General features: G+C 38.1%; 1 pseudogene across 1 annotated transcript in view; it reads right to left on the bottom strand.

Annotated features, from left to right (window-relative positions):
* Positions 1–10,784, bottom strand: part of LOC128580967 (elongation factor 2-like) — a 120,711-nt pseudogene extending 109,927 nt beyond the window's left edge. The window contains exon 1 of the transcript XR_008378760.1: positions 10,696–10,784. The product of XR_008378760.1 is annotated as an elongation factor 2-like (transcript). The remainder of the gene's footprint in view (positions 1–10,695) is intronic.
* Positions 10,785–21,850: the final 11,066 nt, after the last annotated feature.

Below are 21,850 nucleotides of genomic sequence, written 5' to 3'. Positions count from 1 at the left end.
AGATCCCCAAAAGTGACAAAGTGGCTTCACAAGGCACAGAGTCCCTTCTTCATGAGATTATGAAAGAGAACATTCCAGACATGCCAAGAGATTCTGAACTGCAGATAGCAGACAGTTTCAGAACTCCAGCACCACTCAACCCAAATAAGACATCCCCCAGATACATCATAATCAATTTCACTAAAGTTAATATGAAGGAGAAAATTCTGATAGCAGCCAGACGAAAGAAAACCATAACCTACAAGGGGAAGAATATTACAATAACTGCAGATCTCTCTGCTAAAACCTTTAAAGCCAGAAGAGGATGGTCATCGACTTTTAATCTCCTAAAACAAAATAACTTTCAACCCAGGATCCTGTGCCCAGCTAAACTGAGTTTCATTTATGATGGAGAAATTAAATACTTTAATGACATTCACATGTTGAAGAAATTTGTCATAACTAAACCAGCTCTCCAGGATATTCTCAGACCTATCCTCCATAAAAACCAGCATAATCCTCCACCACAAAACTAAACTCACCCAGAAACTTTTGATCAAATTCCAACTTCCACAGTCGCGAAAAGATTAAAAATGTCCCCCAGACTCTCAAAAGGATTATCAGTATTCTCAATTAATGTGAATGGTTTAAATCGTCCTCTAAACAGGCACAGATTGGCTGACTGCATACAAAAACTCAAGGCAGATATCTGCTGCATACAAGAATCTCATCTTACCTTAAAAGATAAATTTAGACTCAAGGTGAAGGGATGGTCATCTATACACCAGGCAAATGGAAAGCAGAACAAAAATAGGCATTGCAATCCTATTCGCAGATACAAAAGGCTTTAAATGAACCAAAATAAGGAAGGATAAGGATGGAAATTTCATATGTGTTAAAGGTAATACTCAATATGATGAGATTTAAATTATTAATATTTATGCACCCAACCAGAATGTGCCTAAATTTATAGAGAAACTCTAACAAACATGAGCAACTTGATTTCCTCCAGTTCCATAGTAGTCGGAGATTTTAACACCCCTTTAGCAGTGCTAGATAGACCCTCCAAAAAGAAGCTAAGCAAAGAAATTTTAGATTTAAACTTAATCATTCAATATCTGGATTTAACAGACATCTACAGAACATTTCATCCCAACAAAACTGAATACACATTCTTCTCATCAGCCCACGGAACAGACTCCAAAATCAACCACATACTAGGCCACAAATCTAACCTCAGAAAATTTTTAAAAATAGAAACTATTCCGTTTGACACATTTTCATCACACTAGTTAACATAGTTTTCATGGCATTTTCTTAGTTATTTTGCTAAGACCGTTACATTCCACATTTACTAGGACCAAGTGTACGGTGCCCCGTGATCATACTACTGTACACAGCTATGATTTAATAAAAAAATAAATAAATAAATAAAAATAGAAACTATTCCTTGCATCTTCTCAGACCATCATGAAATAAAAGTTGAACTCAATAACAACAGGAATCTGCATACCCATACAAAACATGGAAGCTAATTAACCTTATGATGAAGGATAGATGGGTTATAGACGAGATTAATAAGGAAATTACCAAATTCTTAGAACAAAATGACAATGAAGACACAAATTATCAGAACCTCTGGGATACTGCAAAGGCAGTCCTAAGAGAGAAATTTATAGCACTGCAAGCCTTCCTCAAGAAAACTGAAAGAGAGTAAGTTAATAACTTAATGGGACATCTCAATCAACAGGAGAAGGAAGAACATTCCAACCCCAAACCCAGCAGAAAAAATAATAATAATAACCAAAATCAGAGCAGAATTAAATGAAATTGAAAACAAAAGAATTAGACAACAGATCAATAAATCCAAAAGTTGGCTTTTCAAAAAGATCAATAAAATAGATAAAACTTTGGCCAATGTAACCAGGAATAAACAAGTAAAATCTCTACTTTCATAAATCAGAAATGGTAAAGATGCAATAACAACAGACACCTCGAAATTCAAAAAATCCTTAACAAATACTATAAGAAACTTTACTCTCAGAAATATGAAAATCCAAAGGAAATTGACCAATACTTGGAAGCACGCTACCTACCAAGACTGAGCCAGAACTAAGTGGAAATGTTGAAGGGGCCTATATCAAGTTCTGAAATAGCATCAACTATACAAAATCTCCCTAAAAAGAAAAGCCCAAGACCAGATGGCTTCACATAAGAATTCTACCAAATCTTTAAAGAAGAACTAGTACCTATATTACTCAATCTCTTCCAAAATATAGAAAAAGAAGGAATACTACCCAACACATTCTATGAAGCAAACGTAACCTTGATCCCTAAACCAGGGAAAGACCCAACGAGAAAAGAAAATTATACACCAATATCACTAATGAATATTGATGCTAAAATACTCAATAAGATCCTAACAAACAGAATCCAACAACACATCAAAAAAATTATACACCATGACCAAGTGGGATTCATCCCAGGGTCGCAGGGCTGGTTCAATATATGTAAATGTATAAATGTAATTCAGCACATAAACAAACTAAAAAATAAAGACATATGATTCCCTCAAATGATGCAGAAAAAGCTTTTGATAATATCCAGCATCCCTTCATGATCAGAACACTTAAGAAAATGGGTATAGAAGGACATTTCTTAAAGTAATAGAGGCCATCTACAGCAAACCCACAGCCAATATCGTATTGAATGGAGTTAAATTGAAATTATTTCCACTTAGATCAGGAAGCAAGCAAGGTTGGCCATTGTCTCCATTGCTCTTTAACATTGTAATGGAAGTTTTAGCCATTGCAATTAGGGAAGAAAAGGCAATCAAGTGTATCCACATAGGGTCAGAAGAGATCAAACTTTCACTCTTGGCAGATGATATGATCATATATCTGGAAAACACCAGGGATTCTACTACAAAACTTTTAGAAGTGATCAAGAAATATATCAATGTCTAAGACTACAAAATCAACACCCATAAAGCTGTAGCCTTTGTATATTCCAACAATAGCCAAGCCTAAAAAACAGTCAAGGACTCAATTCCTTTCACAATAGTGCCAAAGAAGATGAAGTATTTGGGAGTATACCTAACAAAGGACGTGAAAGATCTCTATAAAGAAACCTATGAAACTTTAAGAAAAGAAGTAGCTGAAGATGTTAACAAGTGAAAAAACATACCATGCTCATGGCTGGGAAGCATCAACATTGTTAAAATGTCTATACTACCCAAAGCAATATATAATTTTAATGCAATCCCTATTAAAGCTCCATTGTCATATTTAAAGATCTTGAAAAAATAATACTTCATTTTATACGGAATCAGAAAAAAACCTCAAATAGCCAAGACATTACTCAGAAATAAAAACAAAACAGGAGGAATCACGCTACCAGACCTCAGACTGTACTATAAATTGATAGCGATCAAAACAGCATGGTACTGGCACAAAAACAGAGAAGTAGATGTCTGGAACAGAATAGAGAACCAAGAGATGAATCCAGCTAATTACCGTTATTTAATCTTTGACAAGCCAATTAAAAACATTCAGTGGGGAAAAGATTCCCTATTTAACAAATGGTGCTGGGTGAATTGGCTGGTGAACTGGCTGGTGACCTGTAGAAGACTGAAACTGGACCAATAACCTTCACCATTAACTAAAATAGACTCTCACTGGATAAAAGGTTTCAACTTAAGACATGAAACTATAAAAATCCTTGAAGAAAGTGTGGGGAAAACTCTTGAAGAAATTGGCCTGGGTGAATATTTTATGAGGAGGACTCCCCTGGCAATTGAAGCAGTATCAAAAATACATTACTGGGACCTGATCAAACTGAAAAGCTTCTGCACAGCCAAGAACATAGTAAGTATAGCAAGCAGACAGCACTCAGAATGGGAGAAAATATTTGCAGGTTATACCTCTGATAAAGGTTTAATAACCAGAATCCACAGAGAACTCAAATGTATTAGCAAGAAAAGAACAAGTGATCCCATCTCAGGGTGGGCAAAGAACTTGAAGAGAAACTTCTCTAAAGAAGACAGATGCACGACCTACAGACACATGAAAAAATGCTCATCATCCTTAATCATCAGAGAAATGCAAATCAAAACTACTTTGATATATCACCTAACTCCAATAAGAGTAGCCCACATAACAAAATCCCAAAATCAGAGATGTTGGCGTGGATGTGGAGAAAAGGGCACACTTCTACACTGCTGGTGGGAATGCAAACTAATACGTTCCTTTTGGAAGGATGTTTGGAGAATACTTAGAGATCTAAAAATAGACCTGCCATTCGATCCTATAATTTCTTTACTAGATATATACCCAGAAGACCAAAAATCACAATATAACAAAGACATCTGTACCAGAATGTTTATTGCAGCCCAATTCATAATTGCTAAGTCATGGAAGACGCCCAAGTGCCCATCGACCCACAAATGGATTAACGAATTGTGATACATGTATACCATGGAATATTATGCAGCCTTAAAGAAAGATGGAGACTTTACCTCTTTCATGTTTACATGATGGAGCTGGAACATATTCTTCTTTGCAAAGTATCTCAAGAATGGAAGAAAAAGTATCCAATGTACTCAACCCTACTATGAAGCTAACTTATAGCTTTCATATGAAGGCAACTATAGCACAAGAATATGGGAAAAGGAGGGAGGGAGGGTAATTGGTGGGGCAAACCTACAGTGCATCTTAGAATGGGTACAGGTGAAACTTACTAAATGCAGAATACAAATGTCTACATACAATAACTAAGAAAATGCCATGAATGCTATGTTGAACAATTTGATGAGAATATTTTAGATTGTATATGAAACCAGCACATTGTGCCCCTTGATTGGACTATGATTTAACAATAATTAAAAAATAAAAAATAATAATTTAAAAAATAAAATATTAAAAAAAACAAATGCTAGAGAGAATATGTAGAAACTGGAACACACATACATTGCTGGTGTGAATGTAAAATGGTGCAATCACTTTTGAAACCAATGTGGCACTTCCTGAATGTTAAATACAGAATTGTCATGTGACTTGGCCATTCCAATCCTGTGTGCCGATGTTTGCAGCAGCCTGTTCACAATAACCAAAAGTTTTCACAGAAAAAATTGAGAAAAAGTATAGAATTCCCTTTATACCCCCTTTTCCCCCATCCCCCGATTTCTCCTATTATTAGCATCTTGCTCTTCTGTGATACTCGATACCGTGAATGAGCCAATACAGACACATTTCTATTAACTAAAGTTTATAGTCACATCACAGTCCACTTTTTGAGCACTGACTGGTCTAACCCTTTCACCTCACACCTTGCATTCCATCAACCTAAATGGTGCTCCTGCAAGTGGATTCTTGACTGGAGCTTGGGACCAAATCTGCCCCAAGGTCCCTGGGGCCTTACCTTCTGAGGACTTGGATGAAATCGTACAGCCTGGGGGTGGAGGAGATGATCCTCAAGTATATTTTCCAACTGATATTTTTCTCCTGGACACAGGACCCCAGCTGGAAAGCCCATGGCACAGAGGGTTCCAGGGGTTGAGGAGGTTTTGTTTGAAAAGAGTTGGGTGGGAGTTCCATGGAGTGGTTTCTCCATTTCACAGCAATAACAAATACAAACACACACACACAAACACACACACACACACACACACATGATACGTGTATATACCGGCTGGATGCAGCAGGTTCCGCCTCTGCTCAGACTTAGGGACTTAGGGCTTTGCAGAGATTTCTGAGATGTTCACTTTGATTTTTGTCTTTCTGCTCCTGAAGAGTTCCTTCCCTCCATGCAGTTTTGCTTTTTTACAGTCAAACCCAGAGTATACAAGGATGGAGATGTGGTAATTGGTTCATTCTTCTCCATATATACATATACCACCCCTGTGTTTACAAAAAACATGAACTCCAGCAGGAATGACATGTTGCTCCAGTAAGTCACTTTTTCATGTCTTAATTTTCTACTTGACTGTGGTGATAATTCTGAGGGGCTCTGTGGATGTATGGAGCAATGTTATCTGTGTCCCCTTTCCTCCTCCACCTCCCTAGAACTGTCCATATGGATTTTCTCCCTTCCTGCAGACTTCTTTTCTCCTATTCACTCTGAATAGTGGAGGGAGGATTTTTTTATAGGATGAGAGGAGAGGGTATGAGGAGTCTTCTTGCCCTCTGCTCTCCACTCTCACTAGCTCAGGAAACTACAGGCCACAGCAAGTAGCCCTCCCCTGACTCAGACGCAGATACCCTCCCTATGCCCAAAAAGAACATTTACAGGGTCAATTATAGGAGCTTTTCATATCCTGGCTGACTTATCACTAAACTTGAGATTCTAAGGGATCCATGAGAGATGTTGGCATGGATGTGGAAAAAGGGGAACACTTCTACACTGCCGGTGGGAATGCAAACTAATACGTTCCTTTTGGAAAGATGTTTGGAGAACACTTAGAGATCTAAAAATAGACCTGCCATTCGATCTTATAATTCCTCTACTAGGTATATACCCAGAACACCAAAAATCACATCATAACAAAAATATTTGTACCAGAATGTTTATTGCAGCCCAACTCATAATTGCTAAGTCATGGAAGAAGCCCAAGTGCCCATCGATCCATGAATGGATTAATAAATTGTGGTATATGTACACCATGGAATATTATGCAGCCTTAAAGAAAGATAGAGACTTTACCTCTTTCGTGTTTACATGGATGGAGCAGGAACATATTCTTATTAGTAAAAGTATCTCAAGAATGGAAGAAAAAGTATCCAATGTACTCAGCCCTACTATGAAAGTAAATGTTTTGGCACAGTAACTGAGATAACGCCGGAAAGGCTATGTTAACCACTGTGATAAAAATGTGTCAAATGGTTTATGAAGTGAGTGTATGATGCCCCATAATCATATCATTGTATACAGTTATGATTTAATAAAAAAAAAAAGTTTTTGGACAATGAAAAAAAAAAAAAAGAAAGAAAGCTATAACCCAATTATAACCTAAGAATATCGGAAAGGGTGAAAGGGAGGGGAAGGGAGGGAGAAGATGGGTGGAGGGAGGGTGATTGGTGGGATCACACCTACAGTGCATCTTACAAGGGTAATGTCTTAACACAACAACTAAGAAAATGCCAGGAAGGCTATGTTAACCAGTGTGATGAAAATATGTCAAATGGCATATAAAACCATTGTATACTGCCCCATGATTGCATTAATGTACCCAGCTATGATTTAATAATAAAAAAAGAAGAAATAAAAAGAACTTTAGAATAAAGAAAAAGCTGTAGTATGTAAGATTCATATATTTGTCTTTATATCAACACCTTTGCAAAATATAATTTTTAGTATATTTTCTAAATATAGGCAGTAGCCTATGTAGGAATAAATGCCTCACAAAAGTCATACCTTGGTACTGATTCTATTCTTTGCCCATAAATTTACAGACATTATTACAAAAATGGGATTATTCTCTTTCTATCTGTCTTTAGCCTATTTTTCTTATGTAACAAAATATTATCAATATGTTTCTATATGTGTAAATATTTTCACGATTATTTTAATGCCTCCTTAATGTTATACCCTGTAGGAATAGCAAAATTTTACTCTTGCATCAATTTTTGATGTTCTCAAGTTTTAATTGTATATTACTTTGATATAAGTAAAATTAGAAACATACCAAACAAATCTATTTGACAGATGATAGATCACAGTACTCAGGTTTTTGAAGTTAAACTAAAGCAAATAAATTCTTGCAGGTATTGCATGTGGGGTTCAAGGCTACCTACATTTTAAATTTTTGGCTCGGCACCTCTGGCTCAAGCAGCTAAGGCTCCAGCCACATACACGTGAGCTGGTGGGTATTCGAATCCAGCCCAGGCCTGCCAAACAACAGTGACAGCTGCAACCAAAAAATAGCCGGGTGTTGTGGCGGGCGCCTGTAATCCCAGCTACTTGGGAGGCAGAGGCAGGAGAATCACTTGAGCCCAGGAGTTGGAGGTTGCTGTGAGCTGTGATGCCACGGCACTCTACCCAGGGTGACAGCTTGAGGATATATATATATATTGCAATTTACCAGAGAACCCTTTGGAAACATAATAATGGACATTTTCACTAGCCATGCAGGAGAATCTTACATCCTCCATATTTACTTTAAGACATAAAAGGCCCAATTTGATATATGCAAATGGTTATCTCATTGATAATTCATAGTCCCCATATTAAAAGCTGCATTTATCATATTTTGTGTATTATCTTAAGAGTATATTTGATGATTTGCTTATTATCATTTTGAAATTTTAATAGAGGCCTTTCATTCCTAAATAACACTTTACACTTTATGTATTGAGGAAAAGAATATTTGGTCGCCAAATATAGTCAAAATACTTTGCCCATCTTTAAGTATTTTTGCTTATGCCATGTTGAAGGTAGAGAAGAACATGAACTTTTAGGTAGACTAAATCTAGTCATCTCTGTCTTTTTTTTTGTCTTTTTGCCATGCTTCTCCAATATTCAATTGTATAAATTCACATATGTTAAGTACTTTTTACATACATGCTTTCATATTAATTGTAGCTTTATTTTTGTGGGCAAGTGAATGGCATATCTGTCAATGATAATCTCCTTAATTTTGCTATTTCTGTTGAACATTCATTTTCTTCCGTGAATGACAAAACACTGAATACTGAAAAAGTCATTTAAACATATTATAACTAATGGGTGTGGCTTTACTTCTGTGGTTTTCTACTTTTCCTAGCTATATTTTTATATTTTTGTTTCATTTTATTGGTTTATTTTAGAGATGGTGTCTCACCATGCTGCCCAGGCTGAGATATAGTAACTATTCACAGGCATGTTCACAGGAACATTATTGTTATATTTTAAAAATAAGAAATGGATGACAACCCTCTTAAACTTTGTGATGCTGCCCTTCCTAGTTTCCTAAGTGTTCCCAAAATGCTTGCTTCTCAAAAATGTTCCAGACTTTCATGATTTCTCCTTCATTGAACTCTGAAGTTCATCTTAGCTTCCTAGCATTTGGTGGTGACAGATATGTAAGTTTGAGGAGCAGAGACTTTGGTGGTTCATGACCAGCCTCCTGCTGGGCCAACAGGTCCCTTGCCTCTCTACTCCTCTGTGGCCTTCAGAGGGAATAAAATCCCCCTCATTGATTGAGCTCATGTTAATATTGTTGCTGTTCTATGAAGCATTTAGTGGTGCATTAATAAGAACAAGCATTTTGGTTCCTGAATCAAAGAAGCAATTACAAAAGCCACCCTGAATGTGATCTGCTTTTCCACTCATTACTCTTTCCAGGGTAAATGGAATCACTGTCCTCATCCATGTGTGTGGAATTTAGTAAGGACCCACCTGAGCCTAAGTTACGGATTTGCTTTGGCTGTGAATTCCAAGAGCTTAGAGGAGGCAATGTCTGTGACAGGGAGTCTGCATGACTGGGCATCTGTCCTTGTCGAAGTCTGCTCAGGCTGCTATGTGACAAAAAATACTATAGATTAGTAGCTAAACCAACACACATTTATTTTTCCCAGTTGTTCATGCATGGAAGTCTTCTCCTTGGGTCCTCACAGGGCAGAGAGATGGAGCAAATGTTCTCTGTATTCCCATAAGGACATTAATCCATTCATGAGATTCAACTTCATGACCTCATGTAATCCTACTGATTTCTCAAAGACCTCATCTTCTAAAACCATCATGCCAGGAAATAGGGTTTCAACACATGAATTTGGGAAGGAGGGGCACACGCTGTATTGGATTTGAAGATGATCATGGTTGGAGACCCTGAGGATCTCTGTGGCCTCCACACAGGTTACTGTCCAAGAACTACCAGTATGTTCTACCACTGGTTCTTGCCACTGAGGAGCTCAACAGGAACCCTCATCTTTTACCCAACGTATCTCTGGGGTATGACTTACTCTTCAGAACAACTATGGTGCTTTATGCTAATGCTCTTCACATAGTTTTTAATTTTCTCTTCACTTCAGCTTACCTATGGCTCTTTTGATCCAGCCCTGAGTGACAGTGGCCAGTTTCCTTCTCTCTGTCAGATGGCTCCCAAGGACACAGCTCTGGCCCTTGCCATGGTGTCTGTGATGCTTCATTTCAGCTGGACCTGGGTGGGCTTGGGGTATGATCTCTACAATGTTGTCTATATTGAAAAGGAGTCATTGGAGAAGTGTCTCATTTGGCTCTCAGGACCGGACAAGAGCGTCCCTAATTATACCTGTAGGAGACCCAGCAAGTCTGCAGCTATACTCACAGGAACATCAATTTCTAACCAGATTGGGACATTGGGTCATCTCAGAGGACCAGAAAGGTATCCAGTTTCTCTAAGAATTGAGAGGAAAGATGGACAGAGGTGGAGTCTCCAGACTTTGTGGGTATGATGCATGTCGCCCACAGGAAATATTCCACCTTCACCTTGCCATACCTTGTCTGTATCCAGGAATCATCAGCAAAAATGATTGTCATTCATGGTGACACTGACTCTTCACTGGACCTGAACTTTCACACATGGGGTTATTTAGTGATTGGAAAAGTCTGGGTCACCACTTCCCAGTGGGATTTTACCAGACATAAGAGCTATTTCATACTTGACTCATTCCATGGGACTCTCATTTTTTCACACCACCACAATGAAGTCTCTGGCTTCAAAAGGTTCATTGAAGCCCTTCCAAAGATCCCGAAGACACTTACCTCACCCAATTGTGGTTTGTCTCTTTTAATTGTTCAGCATCTGAGTCTGACTGTAGGACACTGGAGAATTGTCCACCCAATGCCACCATGGAGTTGATCCCTTGACAACATTCTGATGTGGCCATGTTGGATGAGAGTTACAATGTGTACAATGGTGTGTACGCTGTGGCACAGTCCCTTCAAGACATGCTTCTTCAACAAGTAGAAATGCAACCAGCAGGAAATGGGGACGGACTGGTGATCGCCCCCAGCAAGTAAGGTCTCTTCCACTGCATGTCACTTCGGATTCTCTTAGGGACGTTCACTGATCCTCACACCAAATAGTTGAGGATCTTTTCTCTAAAAGAACAAGAGATTCTGTACTTGTTTCATTCTCTAGACATAAATACAGACCTGGGTAGAAACAGTTCTCAAGAAAACAGTGCATGTGGCAAGGAATCAATAAGATAGGAGTCAAAATCCATGCCTTGTTTTACAAAGAACCTCACCCTCTTGTCCCCATAATGTCCTCGACAAAATATGTAGAGATTTCTCCCCTGAATTTCCCATATGATGACACAGTGGTAGTCCTTTTGGTGCCTAAGTGTTGCTGTGCATTAGCACGGATATTTTATATAAATAATCTCATGTAATTCAGCCATCACATTAGGCATTGATAGGCTCATTTGGCAGATTGCTGGTCTGGGCACATTTACAGGGTAAATAGGTCTAGGTAGCTTTCACTCCACAGTTTGAGATTTGTCAGAGTCTCATGCCCACTGATAATTTGGGGTGGCCATGTGTTTGGGCATCTTTTCGTGAAACTAACTGATATTTTACAAACATTATGGCATTTTAGGTGTTCATATGCATTCACTTGTTTTACTTAATTGTGTGCTTGTAATATGGTTGAATTATGAAGCAGAGATTAAGGACAGTAAGGAGCTCTTTCCTACTGTGTCTTTTCAGTCTTAATACTGAGACACACTTCCTTACAGGATGATGCATCCTCTTTTAGCTACACCCCTTTCTGAGGAACATCCAACTGAAGAATCCCGCTGGTCACCCAGTGAATTTGGATGAGGAGAGAAAATTGAATTTGCGGTTTGACATTCTCAACTTTTGGAATTTTCCAGGTCTTGGACTTAAGGTGAAAGTGGGCTAGTTTACTCTCTATGTTCCATGTGGTCAGCAATTGCCTTTATCTGAAGATATGATTGAGTGGGCCATAGGATTTACACATGTGGGTGGACCTAATCATAATGCTTTATAAATTATCACAATCTTATCATGGGGTTTTGTGCCCCATGGAAGCTCAATATAGAGCCAATCATAGACATGTAACAACTCATCTTGGATTTTAATGATTTTCCTACTGGCTTTCTGATACTAATAAAGAGAGCATTTACTGAATCCTATGTTTCTAAATATTAACATTTGTCATATTATACAATAAACATGACATCCTAATCCATTAGCTGGACTTAGATTTTTACAAATTAAGTTTATTAAAGTTCCTATATGCTAAGACAGCCTAGTTATTGGAAGATTGGGTGAACATCTCAGCTGGTAACATACATACATGGTTTCTCTCAGACCCTACAGTCTGTATGCAGTGAGAACTGTGGTCCTAGATTCAGGAGAACTGCTCAGGAAGGAAAAGATGCCTGTTGTTTTGACTGCATCCCCTGCCCAGAGGAGATTTCCAATGACACGGGTAAGTGTATGTCTTCCAGGGAAATTGAAACTCCTTTTCTCACCCTATAGAATCTGAAGTTTCTTCTCCATCATGGAATTTAACATGCAGTATTGTAAGTTCCTACTCTTCATCTTCTTTGAAACTGCATTCAGATCACAGTGAAGAGGGGGATCTTATACATCCCTCTTCTCCCAATGCCTAGGCCTGTTCTTCACAGGGCACCTGCCCATAAAGGATGCATCTGATTTAAGAGACAGGTTCTGTGGTGTGCAGCACCTTACAGTTCAGCACACCTTTGATGTGTGGGTTTTACTTCCTGCCCTTCTCTAGTTCAGAGGAGACAACAGAGTAATGTGAATTCATGTAGAGACAAAGGGCTGCAATAAAGGTGTGCATAGAGACCTAGGGGATGAAATATAGGCTGGAGTAAGTGATGGTATCTACATGTTTTTAGAAGACTGTCATGGACTTCTCCACAGAGGCAGCAGCATCTGGGTATGCACATCAGCCAATAAAGGGTGCAATCAAATCCTGGCAGAGTTATGAGAAATGACAAAATATTACCTGTTACCACATTGTGTAACATCCAGAGAACCTAAGAGGGGGAAATAAGGTTCAATGTGACTGGAAAATGTAGAATGTAGGGATAAGGGTTGTCATACAAATAGGGAGAAAAACAATATTGACTATTTATTACAACCACAGATGACACCTTGGAATTACTCAGATTGGTGATATTAAATGGTAACCTGTTAGAATTCCCTGTATAGTATGCATTTTCTTATATTGTTTTGTGATTGCTATTAGCTTACTTTCAAAACACATACACTTAATATATTTTCATATCAATTTTGTTTGGAAATGAACTGAGACTGACAGTATAATCCAGTACATCAATAATTTGGGCAAACATACTATAATCTTCATGCTTATAGATTAAGAAATACACTTCTGGCTGGGGAGGGTAGCTCATGGCTGTAGACCTAGCACTCTGGGAGGTTGAGGCAGGAGTATCAATTGAAGCCAGGAGTTCAGTATCAGCATGAGCAAGAGCCAGGCCCCATATCTACAAATGAAAAAGAAAATAGAAAATATCACCTGGGCCTGGTGACACACATGAGCCCAAGAGTTTGAGGTTGTAGTGAACTATGATGATGTCACTGCACTCCAGTATGGTGACAGAGCAAGACACTGTCTCAATCAAAAAAAAAAAAAAAAAAAAGCAAAGAAACACACTTTATCAACCCAACATTTACAGAAGAGACTACCATAGAAATTATAAAGAGTCTCACATTGAAAATATTAGTTATCAAATCTTGTATGGTACAGCTTAATATCCTTAGAGTAAATATTATCTAAATAATCCTAGATAGTACATACTTGTATATTTACTTTGTCTTTAAGTTAAGAAAGACTGACTATACATTTGGAGTATTCAGCTAGAAAAAGAATAACACATTAAACACACAGAAAATGGAAGATCAGAAGTGGTAAAATATAACAAGAACAAAATATAAAAGAGAACCAGAAAGGAGAAGCAAAGCTAAAGTTGATTTTAGTGAACAAAATAAAATTGATAAGCCCTTAATTTTATTCATCAAGTAGAAAGCAGAAATTACAAAAATTAAAAATGCCAATACTGTAAAGGGAGTCATTTGTACAGTTTCGCAGAAAAATTTTAACAATCACGAATATATAGTATAAATATATAATATATAATATCAACATCAATAAAGATATATAATACATATATTATATTATATAGTATAAATATATAGTTATAATTATATATAGTATTATATATAGTATAAATATATAATATATAATATCAATTTTTTTTTTTAGAGACAGAGTCTCACTCTATCACCCTCTGTATCACAGCTCACAGCAACCTCCAACTCCTGGGCTTAGGTGATTCACTTGCCTCAGCCTCCTGAGTAGCTGGGACTACAGGCACCCACCACAATGCCTGGCTACTTTTTTGTTGCAGTTTGGCCTGGGCCGGGTTGAAACCTGCCACCCTCAGTATTTGGGGCCGGCACCCTACTCACTGAGCCACAGGTGCCACCCTCAATTTTTTTATCGTTGGGGATTCATAGATGGTACACAAAAGCAGGTTACATTAATTACTTTTGTTAGATAGGGACCACCCCAAAAGGTGTACCTCATCCCTTGAACTCCCCACCCCCTGCCTCCTTTCCTTTCTCAGCTCTTCTCCTCTCCCACCCACCACTGTGTACTAGGAGCTTAATTGACCTCATATCAGAATTGAGTACATAGGGTTCTTAATTCTCCATTCGTATGATGCTTTACTAAGAATGTGTTCCACATGCATCCAAATTAATACAAAGGATGTGAAGTCTCTTTTTTAGTGGCTGAGTAGTATTCCATGGTATATGTATACCACAGTTTGTTGATCCATTCTTGAGTTGGTGGGCATTTAGGCTGTTTCTACATTTTGGCAATTGTAAACTGAGCTGCAGTAAATAGTATAGTACAAGTGTCTTTGTGATAAAAAGATTTTTTTCCTTCTGCGTAGATGCCCAGCAATGGGATTGCTGAATCAAATAGGAGGTCTAGCTTGAGTTCTTTTATGGTTCTCCAGACTGCCTTCAAAAAGGTTGTATTAGTTTGCCATCCCACCAGCAGAGTAAAAGTGTTCCCCCTCTCTCCACATCCATGCCGGCATCTGCAGTTTTGAGACTTTGTGATGAGGGCCAATCTCACTGGGGTTAGATGATATCTCACAGTGGTTTTGATTTGCATTTCTCTAATTATGAGGGACGCTGAGCATTTTTTCATATTTTTATTAGCCATTCATATGTCTTCTTTAGAGAAGGTTCTATTCATCTCTCTTGCCCAATGATCTAAGGGATTATTGGGTTTTTTATGTTTATTACTTTGAGTTCTCTGTAGATCCTAGTTATCAAGCTTTTGTCTGAATCAAAATATGCAAATATCCTTTCCCAATGTGTAGGTTGTCTGTTTGCTTTGGTTACTGTCGCCTTAGCTGTACAGAAGATTTGCAGTTTCATTAAGTCCAATTTGTTTATTTTTGTTGTTGTTGAGATTGCCTTGGGAGTCTTTCTCATAAAGTCCTTCCCCAGGCCGATAGCTTCAAGACTTTCTTTGAGAAATTTAATTGTTTTGTGCCTTAGATTTAGGTCTTTTATCCATCTTAAATCAATTTTTGTGAGTGGAGAAAGGTGCAGATCCAGTTTCAGTCTTTTACATGTGGATAACCAGTTGTCCCAGCACCATTTATTGAATAGTGGTTCTTTACCCCCAGTGTAGGTTCTTGTTTGGTTTATCAAAGATTAGGTGGCTGTAGGATGTTTGGTTCATTCCTGGTTTTCTATTTGGTTCGAAATGTCTATGTCTCCATTTTTGTACCAATACCATGCTGTTTTGATTACTATGGCCTTGTAGTACAGCCTAAAGTCTGGTAGGCTGATGCCCCCGACTTTGTTTTTATTGTTAAGAATTGCCTTGGCTATATGGGGTTTTTTCTTTCCATACAAAATGAAGAATTATTTTTTCCAAGTCTTAAAAGTATGATATTGGTTTTTAATAGGAATAGCATTGAATCTGTAGATTACTTTTGGAAGTACAGACATTTTGACAATGTTGTTTTTCCCAGCCATGAACAAGGTATGTTCTTCCATTTGTTGGTATCTTCTACTATTTCTTGTCTTAGGGGTTCATAGTTTTCCTTATAAAGGTCCTTCACCTCTTTTGTGAGGTGTATTCCTAAGTATTTCTTTTTTTGGAGCTACTGAGAAGGGTATTGTGTCCTTGATTTCATTCTCATCTTGGCTGTTATTGGCATATAGAAAGGCTACTGATTTGTAGACATTGATTTTACATCATGAGACATTACTGTATTTTTTGCTGACTTCCAGGAGCCTTGTGGTTGAGTCTTTGGGGTTCTCTAAGTATAGAATCATATCATCGGCAAGAAGGGAGACTTTCACTTCCTCTGCCCCCATTTGGATGCCTATAATTTCCTTCTCTTGCCTGATTGTATTGGCTAGAACTTCCAGTAGTATGTTGAATAGTAGTGGTGATAGAGGATACCCTTGTCTTGTTCCAGTCCTGAGAGGAAAAGGTTTCAGTTTTACTCCAGTAAAATATTAGCTGTGGGTTTGTCATAGATGGCTTCAACCAATGCCTATATTCTTCAGTGTTCTGATTAGGAAAGGATGTTGAATTTTATCAAAAGCTTTTTCTGCATCTATTGAGAGGATCATATGGTCTTTGTTTTTGCTCCTGTTGATATGGTGAATTATGTTTATGGATTTGCGTATGTTAAACCAGCCTTGCATCCCTGGGATGAATCCTACTTGATTGTGATGTATGACTTTTTTAATGATAAGCTGTAATCTATTCACCCGAATTTTTGCATCTATATTCATTAGTAAAATTGGTTTTAGTTCTCTTTTTTGGTTGGGTCTTTTCCTGGGTTTGGTATCAGGGTGATATTTACTTCATAGAATGTGTTGGGAAAGATTCCTTCCTCCTCAATTTTTTGGAATAGATTCTGAAATATGGGTATAAGCTCTTCTTTGAAGTTTTGGTAGAATTCTGGTGTGAAGCCATCTGGACCTGGGCATTTTTTTGTTGGGAGATTCTTTATTGTTTCTGTAATATCAGTGCTTGAAATTGGTCTATTTAGAAGGTCTATTTCATCTTGATTAAGTCTAGGGATGGGATGTGATTCCAAGTATTGATCCATTTCCTCTAAATTATCGAATTTCTGGACATAGAGTTTCTTGTAGTATTCAAAGATGATCTCTTGTATCTCTGTGCCATTTGTTGTTATTTCTCCTTTGTCATTCCTGATTGAGGTTACTAGAGATTTTACTTTTCTATTTCCAGTAAGTCTGGCCAAGAGTTTATCTATTTTATTTACTTTTTCAAAATACCAACTTTTTGTTTAGTTAATTTTTGTACGATTTTTTAATAAATAAATTTCATTAATCTCTGACTTAATTTTGGCTATTTCTTTTATTCTGGTTGGTTTAGGATAAGATTGTTCTTCTTTTTCTAAGTCCATAACATGGTTTGTGAGTGTGTTGATGTGATCTCTTTCTGTTTTACAAGGTAGGCATCTAGCGTGATAAATTTTCCTCTCAGCACTGCCCTTGCTATATCCCAAAGGTTTTTGGTAGTTTGTGTCTTCATTTTTGTTGTGTTTGAGGAAATTGACAAGTTCCTCTTGGACCCAACTATCATTCAGCATAAGGTTGTTTAGTTTCTAAGATTTTGTGTGAGGTTGAACAGTTTTGTTGGAGTTGAGCGTCATCATTATGGCCTTGTGGTCTGAGAAGAAACATGGTATAATTTCTATTCCTTTAATTTTGCTTAGGTTAGGTTTGAATCCTAGGATGTGATCTATTTGGGAGTATGTGCCATGAGCTAATGAGAAAAAAGTATATTCTTTTATTTTGGGATGTTGTGTTCTATATATGTCAACTAATCCCATTTGATCAAGGGTCGCATCTCAATCTGTTGTATCTTTGTTTAGTTTCAGTTTAGAAGATCTGCCCAGTTCTGTCAGAGGGGTGTTGAAGTCTCCAACTATTAAGGTGTTGCAGGATATCATATTGCTCAGACCTCTCAAGGTCTGTTTCATAAATTTGGGAGCATTTAAGTTAGGTGTGTAAATGTTTAGTATTGAAATGTCTTCTTGTTGTATTGTTCCTTTGACCAGTATAAGTGTCCAGCTTTGTCTTTCTTAACTAATTTTTCTTTGAATCCTATTGTATCAGAGAATAAGATAGCAATCCCTCCTTTTTTCTGATTTGGATTTGCTTGATACACTGTTTTCCATCCCTTAACCCTGAGTTTTGATTTGTCCCTCATGGCTAGGTGTGTCTCCTGGAGACAGCATATAGATGGTTTGTGTTTTTTCATCCAGTCAGCCAGCCTGTGCCTCTTCAGTGGGGAATTCAATCCATTGACATTTATTGAAAATAGTGATAGTAGTGGTTAAATTCTGTTCATCTTATTGTGAGGTAGTTTGTTGTGTAGTTTAATCCTTTGTGCCACTGTAAGAGCCAAATTTAATCCTTTCTGCCACTGTAAGAGCTAAATTCTGCCCTCTGGTTTCTGGATGTATACTTTGGTGGTGGCCCATTATGATGTTCAGTATTGAGAATAGGTCTAAGTATTTCCTGCAGAGCTGGTCTTATTGTGGTGAATTTCCTCGGTGCTTGTAAATCTTCAAATGCTTTGATTTCGCCATCAATTTTGAAGGTAAGTTTGGCCAGATACAGAATTCTAGGCTGAAAGTTATTTTGTTTAAAGATGTTGAGAGTGGATGACCATGTTCTCTTGGCTTGGAAGGTTTCAGTAGAAACGTCTGCTGTCAACCTAATGGATCTCCCTTGTAGGTCAATTGGCATTTACTCCTAGCAGCTTGAAGGATTTTCTCCTTCATGTTGACTTTGGACAGGTTCATTACAATGTATCTTGGAGAGATTCTGTTAGAGTTGAGATGACCTGGGGTTTGGTATCCATCTGAAAGGAGTGTGTCAGGATCTTTAGTAAAACTTGGGAAGTTTTCATTTATTATAGTCTCCAGTAGGACTTCCATCCCTTTGAGATAGTCTTCTTCCTCCTCAGGGATTCCTATTATCCGTATGTTGGAACACTTCATGGTATCTCATAGTTCTCTAAGTGCCTGCTCTGCTTTTTCCCTCTTATTTCTGACTCTGTTATTATCTGTGTTAATTCGAAAACTTTATCCTCTAAATCTGATGTTTGTTTTTCTTCATGGTCTAATCCATTTTTTTAATTTATTTATTATTAAATCATAGCTGTGTACATTAATGCAATCATGGGGCACCATACACTGGTTTTATATGCCATTTGACATATTTTCATCACACCGATTAGAATAGCCTTCCTGGCATATTCTTAATTATTGTATTAAGACATTTATATTCTACATTTAGTAAGTTTCACATGTACCCTTGTAAGATGTACCACAGGTGTGGTCCCACCAATTATCCTCCCTCCACCCATCCTTCCCCTTCTCCTCCCCTCCCTTTCCCTTTTCCCCATATTCTTAGGTTATAATTGGGTTATAGCTTTCATATGAAAGCTATAAATTAGTTTCATAGTAGGGCTGAGTACATTGGATACTTTTTCTTTCATTCTTGAGATACTTTTACTAATAATAACATGTTTCAGCTCCATCCATGTAAACATGAAAGAGGTAAAGTCTCCATCTTTCTTTAAGGCTACATAATATTCCATGGTGTACATATACCACAATTTATTAATCCATTCGTGGATCGATGGGCACTTGGGCTTTTTCCATCACTTAGCAATTATGAATAGGGCTGCAATAAACATTCTGGTACAAATATCTTTGTTATAATGTGATTTTTGGTCTTCTGGGTATATACCTAGTAGAGGAATTGTACATTGAATGGCAGGTCTATTTTTAGATCTCTAAGTGTTCTCCAAAGATCTTTGCAAAAGGAATGTATTAGTTTGCATTCCCACCAGCAGTATAGAAGTGGTCCCTTTTCTCCACATCCACACCAGCATCTCTGGTCTTGGGATTTTATACTATGAGCTAATCTTACTGGAGTTAGATGATATGTCAAAGTAGTTTTGATTTGCATTTCTCTGATGATTAAGGATGATGAGCATTTTTCCATATGTCTGTAGGCCGTGCGCCTGTCTTCTTCAGAGAAGTTTCTCTTCAAGTCCCCTGCCCACCCTGAGATGGGATCACTTGCTCTTTTCTTGTGCCTCTAGACTATCCAGGGGTGAGCCCTATTGTTGCCACTGCAGCTGCTGCTCTGTGCCTCAGGACACTGCCGCTCCTGTATGGTTCCCTCTCAGCTAACCGTCCTCTCCTCACTCCTGTGCTGCAGAATCAGCACTGACCAGCAGCAGTCAATACCCTGTCCACACCTCTTGAGAAAATTCCCAACAATCTGGACTCCTGGGGGACAGACTTCCAGACCTCAGAATGACAGTGGAAGGGAGTGCTGGGAGTTCAGAATTGCAGGTAGAGAAAATATACAGTTTTATACAGTTTTATGCCTGGCAGGAGAGCATCATGACACCCTAGTAGGGAAAGTAGGTCCAGTTTTTAGAGAGTTTCTCCCATGGGATATAATGAGAGGACTTTTGAACTCTGCTCACTTGTTTGTATGGAGTACTCCGAGCCATTCTCATGGGGGAGAGGACTCCTGTTCACTTGGCAATGAATTTTGTACCTTTTGTTTGTATCCTTGGGGTCGCAGCTCACCTCAGCAGGGTTGATGTGCATTCTTCAACTTTCCCTCTTGGCGCAGCTCTAATCCACCAGGTTACTTGCTAAACTTCTCTCCTTTAACTCTCCTTCTAGACAGGAGTCTCTGTGGAAAACTGGCTTCAGTCAGCCATCTTGCCTCCACCCCCCTCAATACCCTGACAATTTATTGTTGTACTTTCCTCTCTCCCCATCTCCACTGCCTCTTTGGGAAGGAGAGGCATGATGATAGGGATCAGCACAGACCTTCCAGTGTAGGAGGCAGTGGAATGCTGCCCCTGCAGCCTCTAGGAAGGGAGGCAGGGATGGTCTAATCTATTTCTGATGCTTTCTACTGCTTCTTTGAATTCCTTGGCTGTCTCCTTCATTTATTTAAGCTCATCCATATCTTTTCTATAATCTACGTATCTCTCATCTGACTTTTGGTTCTATCTTTCCATTTTCTCTTCCAATCCCTTTACTGTTTTAATCAACCACATTTTAAATCCCCTTTCTGTTGAATCCATTGATTCTTTATAGGAGGAGTCTTCTTTAAAAATTATCTTGTTGTCTCTTGTAGGAGTTACTCTAATTTGGTAATTCATGGTGCCTGTATTTTTCTCTTGGTTCCTCCTCATGTGTGTTTTCTTCTTGTTCACTTTCTTGTGCACCTTTCTCCTGCACACTTCCTCCTTTGTTTCAAGTTACCTTGTCTCAGAGTTTAGGTGAGGAAGAGGCCTCTTGGTATGGGGTCAGAAAGCAGAGAAGGGTTACAGCAAGCAGAGAGAAACAAAAGTAAAAGAGAAAAAGAAGAAGAAGAGAAAAAGGAAATAAAAAATAAAAAAGGGGAAGAAAGTGTAGGAGAAAAGCAAAAGGAAGAAAAAGAAGAGAAAGAAAGGCAAAAGCATGGGGAGAACAGGGGACTAGCAGAAGAAAACTGAGGAACAGGTTAAATGGAGGACAGGAGGGGAGGATGAGAGTGATAGAAGAGATGTTGTTCAGCACAGTATAACAGGGTTATAGCTCAAGGATTGTGAGGAGCTGAGCTGGGTAGGTTCCTCAAAGATGGGCCCTCCTTACTTGTCTGTCTACAGCTAGACTCTTCCCCTGCCAAAAAAAAAAAAAAGGAAAAGAAGAATAAAAAGCAAACACAAAACCCAAGAAGGAAAAAATTTGATAAGGAAGAAGGAAAAGAAAAGAAAAAGTAGAAAAGATCTTTTGCA

Source organism: Nycticebus coucang, chromosome 3 (genome assembly GCF_027406575.1).
Source record: "Nycticebus coucang isolate mNycCou1 chromosome 3, mNycCou1.pri, whole genome shotgun sequence".
Taxonomy (NCBI): domain Eukaryota; kingdom Metazoa; phylum Chordata; class Mammalia; order Primates; family Lorisidae; genus Nycticebus; species Nycticebus coucang.
Note: the sequence above shows the minus strand (reverse complement) of the source record. Positions and strands in the feature narration are given on the sequence as shown.